Source organism: Dunckerocampus dactyliophorus, chromosome 6, assembly GCF_027744805.1.
Source record: "Dunckerocampus dactyliophorus isolate RoL2022-P2 chromosome 6, RoL_Ddac_1.1, whole genome shotgun sequence".
In the NCBI taxonomy this organism is placed as follows: domain Eukaryota; kingdom Metazoa; phylum Chordata; class Actinopteri; order Syngnathiformes; family Syngnathidae; genus Dunckerocampus; species Dunckerocampus dactyliophorus.
Window position 1 is genome coordinate 11,573,947 of NC_072824.1, and position 20,216 is coordinate 11,594,162.

Here is a 20,216-nt window from a genome sequence, read left to right on the forward strand (position 1 = left end):
CACATTGTGTTCATAAACAGGCTTGGGCAGTGGTTCTCAGTTATTCTGTCATGCCCCCCAGGGGACAGATTTTGGGGGAATTTTAAATACCAGTGAGAACCTGATATTTATTTCTACAAAATGAGTTGCTGGCACCAGAATTGCTCAGGCATGAAAAGAGACACAGACCTGCCGGTTGAAGAAACTTTGAGTAGTCCTCGCTGCCTTTTGCACCCCCCTAGATGGAGTCCACCCCACTATTTGAGAAGAACGGCTGCAGGGACACATATTCCTCTTAGAGCGTTGTTAAAAAGTCAATTGTGCATAATCGGAGACCTTTTAAAAGACCAATTACTTCGGCATTTAGTCTCTATGTTGAGTCTGTCTCACATGTGTGACTGAGAGAGCAAGAGACAAAGTAGTTCAAGATGAAACAAGAAGTTAAAACACGTGTGGAATCTCATTGAAGGAAGAGACTCGCAGAGACAAAAGCTTAAGGAACTGGACCGCTGTGCAGGATATTCTTTTACAACCCGGCAGAGGATGTTGTGGCCAGGACCAGTTGAAACCAGCCGTGGGGGGTGAGGTGGGGGGTGGAAGCAGCAAATGGACCTTCTTCTCATAGGTTGGGAGGTGACTGTGAGCGGTCCAATACAAAGCTGAGACGTGCCGAGACATGGACCTATAAGAGGATGAAGTGACACATTGAATGAACAGTTGCAACGTGTGCAAACAAGAGCGCTCAAAAGTCCCAGCTTTGCAAACGCACAAACTGTCATGTGAGAACAACTCCTGGAAACACTCCTGCACTGTCAGTGCTCTTCACTTTTTTGTTTGTTTCAGATGGAAAATTCATTTATTTACTGCGTTATTTTACAACAGCTGGCACACACTCCCCTCCTGGGCTTGCACAAAGATCAAATCATCTGCTAACAACAAGAACACAGGCAAAAAAGCTCTGCTGTTCTTTTTACACCAGTGCGTGGCAACATGCAGCCCATGGGCCACATACAGCCCACGAAAGCGCTTCATCTGGCCTGTCATGCTATTGTAACATATCAAACCTTGGAGGAACTGTGATTAAAAAGGCCAAAAGTAACCCACAACTCACAAAGAAAATTTGATGACTTCCTTGTTCTTTTATGAATTTGGCAATGACCAGATAAAAAGAATTGTATTTTTTTTTTGCGTCAGCACATTATTTGTAATTAATGCTAAAAAAAATGTCTTTTTTTGTCCGTTTACGGTCCAATCAAATATAAATTCAACCTGTGACATTTATAGAAGATGACACGTTTAACAAAATAATTTTATTGAATCACCATAATTTTTTTACTCTGTATACTTGAAAAAATGTCCACCTTTTTGTCACCATTATTCTATTTTTTTTTAATGTAAGTTATAGATTTTTTTTTCATCAAACATGGAAATTCAACCCTGGACATTGTAGTAGATAAGGCTTTTTAAAATTTATTTATAATTTCATCATGTTACAGTTTTAATGTATTATTTAATAAATGGGACATTTTAGGCTACTCACTGAAATTTTAACTGCACATTTAGCGACGTGAAGACTTGTATTTGTTGTTTAAAAAATACACATCGCAATCATTATATTTAATCTTAAGAAAATGTCCACCTTTTTCGTCCATGTATAGCAAGGGTGTCCAAAGTGCAGCCTGGGGGCCATGTGCGGCCCGCAGTTTGTTTTTTATCGGCCTGAGGCACATTGTAGAAATAAAATTAAACTGAAAAAAGGAAAGTATTTCAAAATGTCAAGAGAAGAAGCTGTTGTGTTGACACTAATCACTAATAATAAAACAAAGCTTTGTCTTTACTTTTTTATAAAGTTTTTTTCTTTTAGCCTTTTTACAACGTTAAAAAAAACATTAAAAAAGTGGCCTCCTGCATCCTTTGATTTTCAATATGTGGCCTCGGTGGAAGACGTTTAGACACATGAAAGAACTTACGTGATTTTGGTCATTATCAAGAAAGGACCAGTGAAGTTGCTAGATATCAGCTCTTAAATGAAACTCTTATGAGCTATATTTGTTATCATCATGATATTTGTCCAAACAAATGTACCTTTAGGTATACCAGGCATTAAAATGGATCAATAAACTGAAGAAACAACAATCATTTCCAGGACTGTATATTGTTTGTTGCGAGCGGCGACGTGTCAGACTTTGTTCGACGGTGCTTGAACGCACCATCTAACCATATCCCCCTGTGCACAGATAGATTACGATACTGTATTCTTACAACTCATATTTGGTCTCAAATGCTGATACTATGTGGTGATGCAGGAAGGTAAGATGACTACATTTTGTGCTAATGTGAATATTTGTTGGATTTGTGCACAACCTCAAGTTAATTCATGTTAGCAAACAGCAGGCTTGTAGTAGTGGATGGTGGCTTTGTATTCATTGAGTGCTTTTAATTTGATGCTGTTTCTGTCTTAGTTTTACACAATACCTAATATATGATAAATTCAATTGCTACAATGTATGCACTGCTATTTACATCCATTCTCATCTTCAGGAAACGGAAGTACTCCTGATAGATACTTTATTCATATCCAAGAGAAATGTCTTAAACACTATTGTGGGTCACCACTATGTGTTAATTCTATGACATATAAGTCAGTATCGGACATTGCTAATCATTAGTTTAACTATCTTCTTTTTAAAATTGTTAGAAAATATCCACCTTTTTTGTCATTTAATGATACCCACATATTTTTAAAATACATCTTAAAAAAAAAAGACTTTTATTTGCTTCAGTATTTATTATATGGTAAACATGAATCCACATTTTTTTTTGCTGAATTCAGGGAGAAAAATTCCATCATTCTTCTGCCGTGTAAGGCATATCGGGGCCATTTCTTTTGTCCAGAACACACTTTGCAATGACCAAATATGTTCCTGTAAGCGTTAAACTACAAATACATTTGTATTGGATCATGATCACAAGATCCAATGCAAAAATTCTGTCAAAATACTTTGACCTTACTTTTCTGTCTTTTAAAAATGTTACATTGCGTTGCATTATGTTATGATACGAAATGTTTTTACAAAGATAATAATGCTTCATTTTAACTGACACTGTCAGGGATATTCCATTGGCAATGTGTTGATTGTGGTTTTCAGTGGTATACAACTGCACTGCATTGCACTGACAAGCACTGTAACAGTGAAATGAATGCCTCTCTGACAGTGTCAATTAAAGCTAAGTGTTATCTTTTTAAGGGCATGTTTTTAGATCCAGCTCTTGGATTGGAATGCTTGACCAGATCATAAACACAAAACATGATGTTTGTCATCATCTTCATCATTGATCCATCAACCACAGCAGGCCTGCATCTATTCAAGAGTCTTTGGAGACGCGTGATGTCATTTCCAAAAAGTGAAAGGTATGCAAGGGTGGTGTGTGTGTGTGTGTAGGGGTGGGGGTGGGGGGTTGTGTCATGTGTCAAGAACCACATGAGCAGGTTTGGCTACACTGGACTGGATCAAGAAGTGCGCGACTCTTCCCGATGATGCCATGAAGATGTTGATGATGAGCGGCCGGCAATGACTGAAACTTCACGACCCTCACTATAATCTATTCCAGATGACAATAAACCAGCTCCGCATGTGATTCTCACACACAGCACATAAGAGTCACACATTGCACAAGAGTTAGCATTATTCTGGAGAATACAAAAAAAAAACATGCCTGTTCTCACGCACCTCTCACATCAGGCCTTCTTCCATTGCATCACACTTCTTCTTCTCCATGATGGAGTCCAGCACAAGTTCCTCTTCTGAAGAATCAATCCTTGTGTTTGGACTTACGTTGTGTAGTTGTTAGTTGTGTCTTTCAAGGTGTAAGTAACCCCCACCCTTTTGAGGAGCCACACTAACAGGATATGAAAAAAATAACATGGAAGTAGCAGTTGCAAAACCCAAGTGACTCAGCTGTTCACTGAAAGTTTAGCTGGGAGTAAAAGTTATGAAACCAATACATTGTGTAGTGAGATTTTTATACATAGTACTGTATTTTATGTCTATAACTACTAGTACAGCATGTTACTGTACTTAGTAGAAATCTCCACATGTATATTATACATCCATCCAACCATCCATTTTCTATGCCGCTTCTCCTCATTAGTGTATGTAATTTCATATTTTATGTTCATTCCTTCATTCATTTTCTATGCCGCTTGACCTCACTAGGGTCGCGGGGGTAAGCTGACTTTGTACGAGAGGCGAGTTACATCCTGGACTGGTCGCCAGTCAATCACAGGGGGCACATATAGACAAACAAACATTCACACATTCATACCTATGGACTATTTAGTCTCCAATTAACCTGACACGCATATTTTTGACTGGGGGAGGAAGCCTTAGTACCTGGAGATAACACACACACACACGCTAAAGATTAATTGTAAGTATAATTAATAAAGTAAAATGTGATTTAATTTAATGTTTGCTTTATTCGATTTGATTATTGTACTTTATTTTGTTTTAGCTTAATAAAACGTAATAAAACGGGCTTGCTTCTATTATAATTACAGTGTAATTTAATTCTATTCCATGTAATATTTTATTTTACCTTGTCATATTATCCTGCTTTGCCTTATTTTCCCATTATTTTATGTTGCATTGTGTTACGTAGCGTTAAGTTATGTGATGCGCATTACGTTCAGATGTGTTATGTTGTGTTAAGTTATGTTGTGTTATGTTGTTTACATTATGTTATGCTGTGTTGTTATATGTTGCGTTGCTTTATTTTTTTATAGTACAGTTGTCGTAGTATTATGTAATTTAATGTTATTTTACGTTATGTTAGGAAAATTATATTTTCGTGTTTTCAATGCTCAATAATGCCTTCTGCAGGGTGAGGGTGGAACAGCAGCAACCACAATTAAAAATGTGTTCATATTTGTGTACTTTTGTGTTTTTAAACTCATTAACTTTTATTTACAGCAAAGAATGTTTTGAGAAGTGTTTGAGAAGTGTATGAGAAATGAGGGAGTACCCACGCTGGTTTCATTGTTGAGCCTTGGCTGAGGTCTGCACTCTACTTGAATAGCAGGTCTCTACAATTATTTAGATATTTCATCAACATTTAATGTTTCGTTTTCCTTGACACATGTTTGATCTCCATCCGTTTAGTTGATTGACAATGTCACACATTGCCTTCAACAGATAGTATTTTGTGTTCGTAATGCTTAATAATGCCACCTACAGGACCAGGGTAGAACAGTGTCAACGACGCACAACTGTTCAAATGTGCTGCTGCTCCAGTGATGACTAGAACAAGGAGACAAGCTCATACTTTAGCACTACATCTCAACATTGTTTCGATGTTACCCTCCTTATTATCATTCAATTGAAGGATGGAGGGCCTACTCAGCATCCCTCTGTGATGGAAACCCAGGCAGCTGTCTGAGGGGAAACATGCATGGAAAGTATGATGTTCATGTCGTACATCACATAAGCAAAGTATATGTGTGTGCAGGGGTGGGGGAATCAACAAGAGCGCCGCGTCGTGGTGCTTGTGCTAACCTCAGCGCGCAAGCTGGCGTAAACAGGAAGTTGTAAGTGCTTCTCGTCCCTGGCTTGTGGTGGTATTTCCTCCTTGTCTTTTCCTGTCTTTGTCGTAATGAGACATAAACAGTCGAACAAGTGAAAATTGCGTTAAATGGTAGGTTTATGGATTGGGTAACGTCCCAGCATCCTGCATGTGACCTTTTTTTCTTTTTGGTTATACACATGTATTTCTGCATACTAATGCATCAACCATTTTCATCATTTTATATGAAAAAGTCATAGCAGTAAGTCCTCATGTCCACCACAGAGGACACTGGGAAAATTGGCTTCCAGTATCTTAGAAATTATAATTTATAATATATTACCAAAACTGCCTCAAATTATTGATTGAAAAATTTAATGTTTACCTTAAAAAACAAACTTTTATTCTTGTACAATAATGAGGCCTGCAATAAACACTTGTCCCTTACAGAGGGGAAAAATGTTGCTGGGCCTTAGGAAGATATTATTTTCTCCATCACGAATTGCAGCCCATGATGGGAACACCTTGGAAAAATTCTTACTTATTTATTTAAAAAAAAAAAATCTAGGTCACAAAATCAACAGTAGACGGGAGGTAGCACACAAACAAATGGTTGAATGGCTGATGAACACATAATAACCACCATAGCAGTTGTGCCGAATAAGCCCTGTAAAACCTTGTACTCAACATGGAAAATACCCAAAACAATGCTATTTAAATTGAATATGAATAATGAATAATTCTAGAATGATTAATGTTATTTATTATTCCTTCATTTCATGTCTCAGTTTTGACCTCTTGCTAACCTTGAGCATCAATAATTCACCTTTCACTGCTCCAACTGTCAATCAATTCAACCTCACTCTGCCATTGGCTGGCATGGCCCCATGCTCAAGCCAATAGAGAGCGACCAAGGGCGGGGCTCAAGCACCGGCCAAGGAGCCGTCGCACCGCGCCCTTTCAGCTCCAGTCAGCCCGGCTAGTGAGATCCGATATCCGTGTACAGGTAATGACAAAGCGCACGAAAAAGTCCTGGAAGAAGCAGTAAGCCGTTAGCCTGAGGACATTGCAGCTTTATACTAAGTTGTGTGTTGGAACAGAGACTCATAGGAATCAAAACTTTCTTTTGTTTGTGTCCCTTTTTGGGTTGTTTTCGGTTTGTTCACCTTTTGAACGTCTTCGCGGGAGGTGACCTCAGGTACGACACTTGATTTGCGAGCTCGACGCCTCCTGTGGATTTACTACACAAACCAGCTCGAAGTGACTGGAGAAGGTGAGTACATTTCTTTTTTTTTACTTTAGTGTGTTGCTATATTTACATAATTGGTCGAAATTCGTGCCAGATTTGTTTGACTTTAAGATTAAGATCTATTCGACTAATTTGTTCCAGCAGCCATATTATAACAAAGCTAAGGGCCGGACTTCTAACTGCACTATTACTCTTATTTTGTGTATAATGTCATTGAAAGACTCTATTAGAGCTTAAAACCTTTACTTCACCGAATGGTATTCATGAATAAAGACAATAAAACTCTTTTGTTAACGATAGTCACAGAACTTTTACAAGACAGGATCGCGCTGTTGTTTTGAAGAACCTACTACAAAGATATTAGTCAACGATCTTCTTCTATATGACAGGAGTGCTCTGCAGTTTATAAAGATTTTATGCAAAAACGCTAGTCAATAATTTTCTGTATGATGGGAGTGTTGTGCTGTTTTTAAGGGCCTACTGCAAAAAGGCTAGTCAAAGGTCCTCTATTGACAGATGGGCAGGTGAGCTCTGCTGTTTTTAAGGACTGACTGCAAAACCACTAGTCAAAGATCCACTATATGACAGGAGCGTTCTGCAGTTTTTAAGGCTCTGCACAAAAACGCTGGTCAAAGATCTTCTACTTGACACGATCTAGATAGCTAGATGGATAGATACTTATAGATACTTTATTTATCTCCAAGAGAAATTTACAAACCATGTAGTGCAAAACGTTGTTTGTAGGAATCTGCTGTAAAAATGCAGGGTGATCTGATGTCATTTATTTCATCATATTTTGTAATTTTGCATGGTTTCCACCTTTGCAGATCAGTCAATATGATATTGCTGTGGGTGGGTTTTTTCCTGCCTTTTCAGGCAAAATTATGTCTAAATTTATTTGGAGTTAAAACAGTCTTGCATAAACTGCATGGTCCTACAAGACCACAATTGGAAGCATACACTATCCCCCAAATAGAGGGTTTCCAAAACAGCTTCAGCTCAATACCCAAATTTAGTTTAGTTTTGCCTGCAACTTAAACTTACTCAAATATATAATGTATCATCATAATATTGACATGCACTGTTCATAAATTAATGATAAGGAAAACAGAGAGGACATGAATCAACTATAACAGGGGGTTTCAAAGTGAGAGGCGCAAGAAGGCTTCAGGGACGGGCAGCAACTTGAGAGAAAAAAACAAAAGCACATTTTTCAAACCTGCTAAGCTAATTTCAGATGTGTCAAAGGCAAAATGAAGAGTTTTTTTTAACTACTATGGTGAGAGAGTAAACGGAGCCTGAAAATGCCTCGGAATATGCTACAGAAAATCATTTTTTCTGGGGTGTAGGGGAGGCCCCAACTGTATTATATTCTCAGAGGGAAAGCTCACCGTGCCACACTTCGGCCCTGTCCACACAGAAACGTTCCTCTGATATTTTTTTTGGCGGGTTGAAAAAAATTTGCGTCCACCCTGTTCTGGATTAGCAAATAGTTACATACAGATGTGAACGGATCACTGGGTGGAAATATGTAATACACAAAGCATACTTAACGTGTGGCACTGTAAACAGACACACACCACAAACCCCGTGACACATCAAACTATATCAAATAAGAAAGAACGCATGCGTATAAGTCCGTTATCTTCCGCTTTCCAAGGCTCATCTAGACTTACGACGAACTGGTGATTACGTCTGCGAGTCATTTTGGAGTATAAGACAACTAAATATAAGGAGAATATCAACTGCGGTGAGTAATTTCAGTCAAAATATTCAGATATGTTGGCTTCTGGTGCCCAGAATGCCGTTTTTGTGTGGACGAAAGGCCGAAACGATAAAATACATTGCCGTTTTGACCTGACAACGTTTCCGTGTGGATGGCCCCTTAATCAATAAAATAGGTTCCAACAATCTGTGACTCAATCAATCTAGAAATTGGCCAGCAATCTGACACTAGGTTGGGGAACCCACAGTCTAAAACAGGGGTCACCAACGTTTTTCCTTGTGAGAGCTACTTTTACGAAATTAAAATGGCCAAGAGCTACTCATTTTTGTAACATTTATTTTCAGATTTATTTTTAACCCAAACAAAGCGAATATGCTTGTTTTACCAGAACATTAACAAAATGCTGGTGTCCACAACTCACATTTTGTATTTTAGAATGCATTTCTTTCTACTGTTCTTTCATTATTAACTCAAAACCTGAATGAAAAACAGGCTTGCGGGCACCTCATGTGGTCGTGGGGGGCTACCTGGTGCCCACGGGTACCACGTTGGTGACCCCTGCTCTAAAAGGTGATCCTTTTTATCTTTTCTGTTGGGATCATAGTGATGTTTGTCCCATAAACACTAGGGGTGTCACAAGACACCCAACTCACGAGACGAGACAAGACGATGCACGAGATTGGTTGCACGAGAGCGAGATGGGACAGGATTTTAACATTAATTTTGACAAAATTTTAATGAAAAGTTATGGCTGGACAAGCCAACGTTTTTATTTAACTAAGTCACAAAACACTGCAGGTGTGTTTTGAAATGTTTGTCCCACAAATTGACGCTCAAAGATATTATTGTCAACATTTTTTGAAACCAAATAAACCACTGTTATGTTAAGATATGATAATGATGTTAATAATAATAATAATAATAATAATAATAAAGCTCACTGTTTTTCTCTTATCTACTTATCTAAGTCTTTGTGTATTTCCATCAGGGCTGTCTAGCTGTCCCTTGATATTTATAATTAAAAAAACATACATATATTTAAAGACCAATATTTGTTTATTAGTTATTAGTATCAGGATCCTAGCTTTTTGTAGTTACATTATGCCTTTTTGCTTTATTTTTCCCTTTTAAATCTTTAAGTGAAATTGATGAAATGTAGAATTACTACAGCTTCAGCTTGGACATCCACACGTAGCAAGCAGCTGTGTAACTCTAATGGCAAAAACAGCCACACGTCACTTGCTGACGCTGACGCCGGGAACACCAAAGTAGGTTAGATTGCAGGGTTTAAAGTGTTCAGGAAAACTGCACTTTTTTTGGAATTTTGCCCATAATCCACAATCCTTATGTGAAACATGAACACATATTTCTTTCCCTTTTCTGTGCACTCTAAAGACAGAAAACGAGTTAGTATGAGGGAGCTATCAATGGACGTCATGGGACACACCTATGTCGACGATAAAGGCCAAAACCCCCCCCCTAAAAAACCTGCCAACAAGATTCAATTTATATAACTGACCTGTATATTAACCAAGCTACAATTATATTGTTATTGTAGCAGCTAACATGAAGAACTATATTTATCTGGCGGAGTAACACAACACCTCGCTAGTCTCAGCGTCACTGACAACGCCTCAAGCCACTGCCGAGCGGTATGCTACCTACTGCAGCCGGCTAGGTTGTTTGAGGGTTTTGAAAAGTTTACGTTAGGTTATAAATCAGACACGCTGTTTGTATGCTGCGTTTGTTGACGGAAGTAGCGTTAGTTCCTATCATGAATGTACCCGTTAACGCACGATCACAGCATGTATATAAAACGATAATACGTTGTTAGAGGGTTTTTTTAGAGGGCTGTCCCATGATGTCCATTGTTAGCTCGCTCATACAAACTCCTTTCTGTCTTCAGAGCGCACATAAAAGGGAAAGAAATATGTTTCACATGAGCATTGTGGATGATGGACAAAATTCCCAAAAAAGTGCCGTTTTCCTTTGAGCACTTAATATGCGCTTCCAATAATGCCTTGCGCACTGCCACTTCCATATTACTGTATTATCATTCATAGTAGCGATGCCATAGTTCACAGTATGATTGGCTTCCGGCTGCCCTGTTCTCGTGATACAGCTTTTCTCCAAATGAGAAACTCTTTGGTGCCAGTTCACTGTAAAAGTTTACATTCATTTACACAGACATTTATTTAAGTTTATCCTCAATACTAGCAAGATCTATTACTAGGGAGGAAGCCAATCAAAAGCATGGGATACTCATACTATTCGCTCTGTATGTGAACACGTCGCTCACCCATGTAGCTGGTCACAGCCGCTCGTCGGCTCCTGTGTGCATGGTTTGCTATGCGTTGGCGAAGAGTTTTGCCAGTCGCAGTCGTTTGTCGCCTCCCGTTTGTGTCGCCATCCCTCTGGATATAAAGCGAGCGCCTGAAAGCACTTTGGCTTTCATGTAGTTGAAGGTAAAAATGAGCTGGACAAGAGCCAGACAATATGCAAGCTTTGTCATTCAAGCTTAAAATATTCTGGGAACACGACAAAAATGAGAAACCACATAGCACATTTCCACCCGAACCAGGAGGAAAAACAGCCAGTTGAAGTTGAGAACCATTGAGAGAACCATAGAACAGGTGATAACTAATTTTCCACCCAACTCCGAAAAGGCGAAGTGAAAGTCAATTGCAACTTTTAATGAAGGATTTGCGTCCGTATTCGGTTGTTGAGAAGCCGGCTTTCATGTTTTGTATGCACTTTGGAACCCAGATACAAAGTCCCATCGCAATGTTATCGTTATTTCATTGACACTGCAATTGTGAATAAAGGCAGCCTAGTTTTTGTGATTATTCCATGTGGAAGTATGTTTTTAGCTTCTTACTTTTTTTTTCTTCCCCACTCAGTTTGAAACTCAAGCTTAGAATAAATAAAATGCTGGCTAACAAGTTAGCTCACTAGCATGCTATGCTCAAAGTCGTGGCCGTCTCTTGTATCCCTGCAGCGATCCTGTAGCCTGCGCAATGTGATGTAAGTAAAGAATTATAGGAGTGACTTTTGGGGTGTTGTTTCATGTCTGCAGGGCTATGATAATGGTGAACAACTACTGATGCTCTAATGGATTGGCCACCGATCGGTGTCGGCTGATTTTTGTGAAAAAGCATGTGATCGGCACATCAACGGCGATCACAAAACCCGATCACATGTGGCTCGTACTATTGCAGCCTGTAGCAATCGTCCCCCGTCCACTTTCCTTTACACTGAGCAGGCATGCCAAGCCCAAAGCAAGCATGTCTGCCGTGTGGAACTTACCTGCCATTTGTGAGAGTGATATAAATTTTGCACCCTGCAAAACATGTCACGGAAATTATCTCGCCGTGGTGAGTATTTAGTGAGTCTTCGAGGCTCACGATGTGACCATCAGTCAAACGGCAGCTACTGTAGCCAAAACGCTGGACAGCATTCACCTGTATATGCTTGACAGTCAGAAGTCTAAAGCAAATGACTCGAAAAATAATTCAATCCATAGGACTAGATGACCAGCCTCTCTCAGCAGTGAAGACACCGAGTTTGCCGACTGCTCTCTCACTTGGAACCCTGCTGCATGCTACTGGAAGTCTTGCCACAGCGCCATCAGACAATGTACTCTCACATCCAAAGTCTCCTTAAAGAAGGTCTCATCCTGTGTAATTTTCACATTTTCCAAGAGATATATGCTCTCTTGGAAAAAGTAAGTCAAATACAGTCATGGAAAAAATGATTAGACCACCCTTGTTTCTTCAGTTTCTTGTTCATTTTAATGTCTGATACAACTAAAGGTACCTTTGTTTGGACAAATATAACAATGACAACAAAAATAGTTCATAAGAGTTACATTTTTTGGCAGTACAATGCTATTCATGTAAGAATTTAAGTGATTTTAGTTATCAAGAAAACCATGGAAGTTGCTAGATATCAGCTCTTAAATGAAACTCTTATGAGCTATATTTGCTATAATCATTATATTTGTCCAAACAAATGTACCTTTAGGTGTACCAGGCATTAAAATGGACCAATAAACTGAAGAAACAAGGGTGGTCTAATCATTTTTTCCATGACTGTATGTTTTGTCTTAATGAAGGTGATTTTATGGTTCCATTTTTCATATCATGTAGCCCAGGGGTCACCAACGTGGTGCCCACGGGCCTGCTTTTCATTCAGCTTATGTGCTCAGTTAATAATGTGAGAACACTAAAAAGAAAAGTATTCTGAAACATAAAATGTGAGTTGTGGATACCAGCATTTTGTGAATGTTTTGGTAAAACAAGCATATTTGATCTGTTTGGGTTGAAATAAGGTATGAAAATTATTTCTACAAAAATGAGTAGCTCGTGGCCATTTTCATTTTCTAAAAGTAGCTCTCTCAAGAAGAAACGTTGGTGACCCCTGATGTAGCCAATAGCAGGTGTTCAACCAGGAATTCTGGGCCCCATGGAAAAAAACAACACTTTTTTAATAATGACATATTTTTTTGAGCCCCCTGGCTACCCCATACGGTACCCATGGCCAATAGCATTAAAAAATGTACAGTTAATCTGTATGATCGGTATTGATATTGGCTGATTTCACTCATGGATGAGCGGTATCGGAATCGGCAGCATAAAATCCTGATTGGAGCATCCTTATAAAAAAAAGTATTTAGAAAGTCATAAACAGGTTTTCTATGAAAATATTCAATTTATTAACATTGAATTCTGCACTTACCGCGGTCGAATCTGAAACCAATTAACCGTGATAAATGAGGAATTACTGTATTTTTTGGTTATTTTCTTAGCTTTCTGACTGTCTAGCACATATGGGAGAGTATTGCCCTGATGCTGCCGCATGAGCCTCGAAAACTCCCCATATTCCGTCAAGTGTTTGTTCTTCAAATGTCGTATTAAATTATTAAATTGAATTTTTTTTATGTGTTGCAGGATGCAAACTTTACATCAGTCTCACAAATGGCATATATTGTAAGTTCCACACTGCAGACATGTTTGTTTTGGTTAGGAGCTGCACACCTGTGCAGTATGAAGGAAAGGGGGAGGGGGACACTACCCAAAACATTAGAGCAAGACACTCCACTCCACAAAGAGAGCACTACAGGCTGCAGACTGCAATAATACGAGCCACAGGTGATTTGTTTTTGTGATGAGCGTTTAAAGGCATTGTTTGGCGTGTGCCGATCAAGTGCTTTTCCATGTGGTTTCAGGTGTCCTTTTTATACACATGAGCAAACTTGGCGCTAGGTAGCGCAACTCAATGGGGGTGCAGATCCGGACAGGACACGGGCATTGTTCAGCAGAGATGGGGAACAGGGCTACGAGCTGAAATGATTAATGCTGCACCTCAGGAAATAAGAAACGTTCATTTCCTAAAAATAAAATAATAATTCAGATTGTTACTGCTCAACAGTTCATTGTTGCACTTTCCCAAAAAGAAACGTTGTAAACTAATGTACTTATTACCTCCGGCAAGCGCAGCGCAAAGCGCAGTTTGGAGGTTGTGTTTTTGCCGGCGTTTATCTGTTTGTGTTCAAAATAACTTGAAAAGTTCCGAATGGATTTGGATGAAATTTTCAGGAATTTTCGGAAATGGGATGTGGAAGAACTGATTACATTTTGGGGGTGATCCAGATGACTGTCTGGATCCAGGAATTTTTTAAATAATTCTTAAAAATTGTGCAATAGGACCATTTTCGGCATTTGTGCATATAACTCCACAAAAAATTGTCAGAGCACTTGGAAAAAAATACAGGACAAGTTTCCAACAGGTTCCACAAAATATCAAACACTCATCCAAAAAATGTAGGATTGTCATTATTTTGGTGTGAATCACAATATGTGGAGAACTATGGCGCTGGCAGGGTTCTGCGCTCTCCGAGTGCTTTTGTAGTTGTGGAATGAACTGCCAGTAGTTGCAATTTTTTTAAAATGTCAATTTATTCAATCATTGAAGCTGTTCACACAAAAGCTAACTGTTTTTTGTTTTACATTTTGTTTTCCTTACTGTACCGAAAATGAACTAAAACGTGAACTTAAAACCAAGGTAGGTACTGAATCATGATCATGGTGGAGCTTGAGAGAGTCCCAAAAATGGTACAGATTAAAACAATGAAAGCCCCCAAAAATTGCAATGAACTGTGAACTGTACTGTGTATCATTTTGCAACTGTCTGTTATATTTACCTGAAACATTTGAATTACTTTCCTTGACAAAAGTTTGATTCCTGGTCAGAGTGGCCAATCATGATAAACAAAGTTCCCATTCAGTCACCCACCATGCTTTCCATTCCACCTGTCCATGACGTGTCTGTGCATGCGTCTGTGATTATGTCTTAAGGTTACCGCCAAGCAGACGCTACTTGCTGTGTGTAGGGACTTCCTGCTCTTCATTCAACACAGAAACCCAACAAGGAGATGAGCACGATTTCCCTATTTAAGATAATTGAGCGTTTCTCTCTTGCTCTTGTAAATCTTCCCTGCTGCAAAGAATCGCTGGTTCAAGCAAATGCAACTTTTTTTTCCTCTTGTCTTTCTTTTCTTCTAAGAACGACGGGAGGAAGAGGAGTCTTGGGCGTGGCTGCCCTGCTAATAAGGGGTTTGCATTGAAACTGCTGTTTATGGACGGCACTCGTTCCCTTCACGCACAAATGGGTGCAAGCGATGCATAAAAACGCTTAGTCGTGTGTAGAGCGTGGCCTTGGCAGCCAGTATTGTTCAGTGGAGGGTTTCTCCAATTTAAAATGTTGGGCTTATGTCAGGAAATTGGCTAATGGTGCTGTCAAAAGCCGTGTTTCCACCAAGCATCACCACTCCGTTTGCCATCAGCAAGACCTAATCTGGCTTGCGTTTCCACAGTGGGATAATTTTGTCAGCTACCTAAATAGTGTGACAACGTACTAGCAAGACTATGCACAATTTGCCGATTAGGTGACCTAAAAAGTTGTACACGACACTGTTAATCCTCCTCCAATTGTAACCATGATGGCATGCAGGCTCCATCTACTGGTATTATTTTAGAAACATGGGGCAGCACGGTGGAATAGTGCTTAGCACATCTGCTTCACAGTCAGAAGATCTGGGTTCGAATTTCTGTTAGAAAAACATTTACACGTTCTTCCCGTGCTTGCATGGGTTTTATCCGGGTATTCAGCTATGAAATTCGTTATATTTTTTCCCCAAATTTCGTTTTGTTTTCCAAATTGCGCTTTTCTGTTTTAATTTTTTGGAATTATGTTTTTTCTACTTTTACACTGATTTTACCAGCATAGAGTTTGTACTTTTTGTGTTGGTGAATATTAATTAAATGCAAAATTCCTTACGTGGGCAAAAAAAGTTCTGAAAACCACTGCTGAACAAAAAGAACATTAAGGCTGAATCCCAGTTCTACCCCTTAGCCCTTCCACTTCGTCTTACCCCTTGTCTTACCACTTCCCCTACCCCTTAGAACCCCTTGAGTGGCTCTGATGAGAACTGTAATTACATCCTGTAAAATGATTTGCAGTGGGAGTCATTATTGTTGTGCTGTTTGCACAATCCACACACAATTTGAGCTGCACAGATAGTACTGACGAAGAACAGGAACTTCGGAAATCCATTAACAATCATTACCTTTTGTGTCCATTCCACTGTCTCACTCGTTCATTGAACAAACCCCTTCTGTGTTGAACATTCCAAAAAGCAAATAATTTTTGATGTGATATTTGTTGGCGACCCACTGTTCAAAGTAACTCCCCTTTTCTCCCGTGTGTTCAGTCAAAGGTATCCTTTAAACAATAAAGCACCATTTTGACATTGCCGATTAGTGTTACATGCGCATACACGCTCTAGACCAGGGGTCGGCAACCTGTGGCTCCGGAGCCGCATGCTACTCTTCAGCCTCCTTGATGCGGCTCCCTTCGCAGTGATTTTTTACTGCGAAGTAAGGGAAATGTCCATTTTCAAAAAGAATGTGAAATATCCTACGCACCGCCAGTCCGTGAATGCATCCAGACTGCATTGTGACTGCTGATTGGATGACGAAGAGAGGGGGACCTAGGCTAGTGTATGCCGTGACTTTCACTGCGCAGGACAGAAAAAAGGTGAGCGAGGGAGTTTTAAGTTGAGTCTGAAGCAAGTTAGGGCGCAGTAAAATAAATAAATTTAACAAGAGCATAGAAATACTGTATGTTTTATAATGGAAGAGCGCTGTAGCTACGTGCTCGGAGCCCATGACACGCTAATCGCCGAGGTGGTGACTCAAGTTGTGCAGTCACCGCTCAGAGCATATGTGGTTTCGCTTTCACTTCCCCACATACCAGAAAAATCTCCCAGCAACGTCAGGTGAAGTCTTTGCATTTTTCACTAGTCGCTTTTGAGGAAATAAGTCATCAAGAGGGTTTGGAAAGTCACCAGATTTAGCGAGAAGATCGCCACTGGGCTGCACATGATATGGGAGGCCATTCACAGATGGAGAATACGTGAAAGAATCGTTCATAAAAATATCAGCGCATCTATTCTCCGAATTAAAAAAATAAACCGGAGATTATTGAGAAAATGAAAGAATGCCTCTCTTTGCAAAGACAGTCAAGGACAGGAGCAAGAGAATGGTTACCGATGACAATTTAGCGCAGGTATGCAGATATGTGAACTCTGGACTTTTTTTTATCTTAAAGTTGGCTACATTTATTTATTTTACACAAATATGGGAACCACTCAGTAGGACTTACAGGATAAAGTGTTTAAATGGTTTCAGAGTAGGCCTACAAATGTAGGCGCACTTCTGTTTGATTAATTTTGCTGTTGTAACAAGTTTATAAGTTGTGTAATGTTTCGTGGCTGCCGACAATTTTTTTTTTGTTACTGAAAAGGGAGGCAAAAATGACTCTTGATGGTAAAGATTGCGACCCCTGCTCTAGACAGTTTATGAGGTCAAAGATTGACAGTATGTGGTAGATAGCTTGTTTCTGAAAGTGACAAATGCTTCCTGCCACCTGTGTGAGAACTTGTGCAGTTCAGGTGCTTGCAATGCAACACAAACCAAAAAGGCAAAAAAAACCCACAAAGCACTTGAAATGTTCCACTGCTACAACATCAACATCAGCTTATAACATGTTTACATATGTCCAGCTAGACTTAGCTAACATTGGCCGCTGGATGACGCTACTTTTTCATATTCAAAGCATGCACCAAAGTTTTATGCAATGGTGCCTTGCTCCTGAAATGATAAGTGTTTGTTGCTGTTGATGTTGGATAATGATGTACAGTCGTCCCTTGCTACATTGCGGTTCGAACATCGCGCCCTCACTCTATTTTAGTTTTAAACAAAATGTATTGATTAATAAATGATAGCGGTTTCATGGTTGAATACTGGCTACTATTATTTAAAAAATGCATATATAAAGAAATTGTACTTATTCTTGGCCTAAATGAAGTATTTTCAAGTATAAAACAGTGAACTAAAATACAAATACAAGGCAGAAGAAGCAGTCTAATTGTGAATGTAGTATTCTACATTGGCCACTAGGTGTCAGAAATTGTTGGTTGAGACAAGCAGCAGACGTGACCTGAACAGGCATTCATTGCAGGTTTCAATAATCTCACAAGAGATATAAGGAAATAACTATAAAAGTACACTTCCCTCGCTAAATGTACTACTAAAAAGATCAGTTAGGATGATCCATAATGCTGCTTATACAGAAAATACGAACCCTTTTATTTTTAAAATCACAATTACAATTTGCTGATCTAGTACATTTTTAAAGAGTTAAATTATGCATAAAGCGAACAATAACCTGCTACCCCAAACATTTCGTACAATTCTTCTCAACAAGAGAGGAGAAATATGACCTCAGGGAAAAATTAAACTTAAAACACTTATACGCAAGAACAACATTAAAAAACAGCATTTCAGTATGTGGAATCAAGTTATGGAACGAATTGAGTAAGGAACTCAAACAATGCAATAAAATGAGCAATTTCAAAAAACAGTACAAGCAGTTGATGCTTGCAAAGTATAAGCAGTTCTGAAGTCCAGAGTCCTGAACCACTGTGTTCATAGAATACTATGTCTAACCACTACTACACTTATTACTAACTCTTCATTCTTTTGTGAGTACATTGTCTGTACTCACTCTGTATACAACTATGTTTCTGGCTACTATTAACCCTTTCATCAGTTATTATTTTCATTATTATTTTATATTTATAGTGACTGTTAAATAATTTATTTACAGAGAGAAGAACCTTACACTTATTTTACCACATTGTATATTACCTAATCATTTTATGTATTTTAAACTAACAAAGTAATGTATTGCAATTGATGTGAAACAGATGGGGGTAGGATTAAATAAGATTTGCTTCTTCCTACTCCTTTTTGGGCATGTAGAACTGTGAATTGTACTATGTGATGCATTCCAATGTAACTTGTATGCATGTTCAAAATAAATTAAACCATTACCATTATTTTTTTTGTCCTGTCCAGCCATTAGGGCAGATAGTATTGTTACTCTAGATGCCCTTCATGCTAAACAGATTTTGTCTGCCAGAGAAAAGTTGAAGATACTCTTCCCCCGTTATATAGATTTTATTTGACTTTATTTGATGTTTTGTTGTTGTGCAAATTGGGAGTGGCCGGACCAGAGCAGGAGGGGATAGACTAGAACAGAAAAAAAAAACAGAGGGGGGAGTGCGGGGACAAGAAGGGGACAATACAGAGAGAGACAAGAACAACAACAGCAACAACAACAATTGCAACGACAATAACAGTACAACAGAAACAAGCAGGACTACATCAACAAATGTCTGTGACGCCCATAAAGACCATAATGGAGAGGACAAAATAATATCAAAAACCACAGTGATAATACTACATCGAAACAGTCATATTTATTGTTGGTAATAATAGTAATGAGAGTGAATGCACAATTGCAATTATTTAAAATCTTATTGCTATCATCACCATGGTAATGGTAATTGTAATTGTTTAATTTCATTTTAACATGCATACAAGTTACAATGGAATACGTCACATAATGCATTTCACAGTTTCACATGTCTAAATGGAGTAGGAAGAAGCAAAGCTTATTTAATCCTCGCCCCCATCCGTTTCACATCTGTTGCTGTGCATTTATTCACTTCCTGTGTTTCATATGTGATCTTTTTAAAACATAGAAAATAATAATCATATATTATAATAAGTATAATAATAAATAAATAATAATCAATACAATTAAACATAACATAACACATAAGACTCTTTGTCCTTGTATTTTGCATAAACTGCTTGTATTGTTTCTTGAAATCACTCATCTTGGTAATTTGCTTGAGTTCCTTACTCAGTCTGTTCCATAATTTGATTCCACATACTGAAATGCTGTGGGTTTTTAGCATTGTTCTTGCGTATAAGTGTTAAGTTTAGTTTTTCCCTGAGATCATACTTCTCCTCTCATGTAGAAAAGTGTTGTATGACATTTTTGGGTTGCAGGTTATTGTTTGCTTTGTGCATAGTATAAGCTGTTTGACAAATTACTAAATCAGGTAATTTTAATGTTTGGGATTTTAGAAATAAAGGATTTGTATGTTCTCTATACGCGGCATGATGGATTATGCTAACTTATTTTTTTTGCAGTACATTTAGTGAAGGTTGCTTTTATAGATATTACCCCATATCTGCACACAGTAAGTTAGATATGGTAATACCA

At 38.6% G+C, this 20,216-nt stretch overlaps 1 protein-coding gene across 3 annotated transcripts in view; it reads left to right on the plus strand.

Annotated features, from left to right (window-relative positions):
* Positions 1-6,487: 6,487 nt before the first annotated feature.
* The window catches only part of lpar2b (lysophosphatidic acid receptor 2b), a 36,574-nt gene continuing 22,845 nt past the window's right edge, over positions 6,488-20,216 (plus strand). Inside the window, exons 1-2 of one of the 3 annotated variants that reach the window (XM_054779090.1) lie at positions 6,488-6,814; positions 13,466-13,504. The gene's annotated coding sequence lies outside the window, so the exon portion shown is untranslated. The remainder of the gene's footprint in view (positions 6,815-13,465; positions 13,505-20,216) is intronic. The other 2 variants (XM_054779091.1, XM_054779089.1) reach the window with 2 other exon arrangements.